This window comes from Mus pahari, chromosome 2 (assembly GCF_900095145.1).
Source record: "Mus pahari chromosome 2, PAHARI_EIJ_v1.1, whole genome shotgun sequence".
NCBI lineage: Eukaryota > Metazoa > Chordata > Mammalia > Rodentia > Muridae > Mus > Mus pahari.
Window position 1 is genome coordinate 52,582,187 of NC_034591.1, and position 946 is coordinate 52,583,132.

Below are 946 nucleotides of genomic sequence, written 5' to 3' on the forward strand. Positions count from 1 at the left end.
TGTTTCTGCTTTACTCTTCGTGCATTGAATGCTGTTGCAGAAACTCTGGAATCAGCTTTATTTGCTATTCCTGACTAGATAGCAAATTTTAAGCCACCTGTGACTTAAAATTTGATCCTACCTCAAAAAAGATCCACTTATCCAAGTGTCTATAACTTAAATCATTTACCTCATTTAGATGGTCTTGATAGGCAGTGATCTGAGCAGCCAGGAGAATACATATAAAAGGCATAGAACCCAGTATGGTGCCTTCAAATCCTGTTCTGATGGAGAAATCCATCCCATAAACTATTTTTCTCAACAAGGTTTACGAGCATTTGGCCCTATTAGCCATTTATACACAATCTGTGTATCCATTCCTTCCTTGATGGCAGAATCAAGTATTGTTGTCAGCCACCATTTGTCTATCAATCCTAAAGTACTTACTCCCTGATCTTTTCTAGAAAATGCTCATCAATTCTATCCCCAATACACACATTTACCCTGTCTTACAGAGTCAGTAAAGATGCTTATTAAAAGGCACTTCATATGTAATATCCTGTTTTCCATAAAAACAAACACTTTTACAGCACAGCTAGACACATGTCCCACCAACAATAGGTTCACATATATCCCATAATCCCCACATCACATGATATTGCTGTTTACAGAGGAGCTTACGTTGTTTATAGAGGCCCATCCACAGTTAAACAGTACGATACTTCAATGTAAAACTCTATCCATTCAGGAAGTGTCCCTATTACCTCCACAGCCATCAGATGGGCCATGCTTAACTGAAAATATTACCAGTCAATGTCAACCACAGTATGGCCTTGGCTCCGTGTGATAGAGGTGGGGGCCAAGTGTTCTGGTTTACATCTGTCATCTGAGGCTTATGGGGGCAGAAGCAGGAAGATAACTGGGAGTTTGAGGTCTGCTTCTTCTACATAACCAGTGTCAGGCAAAT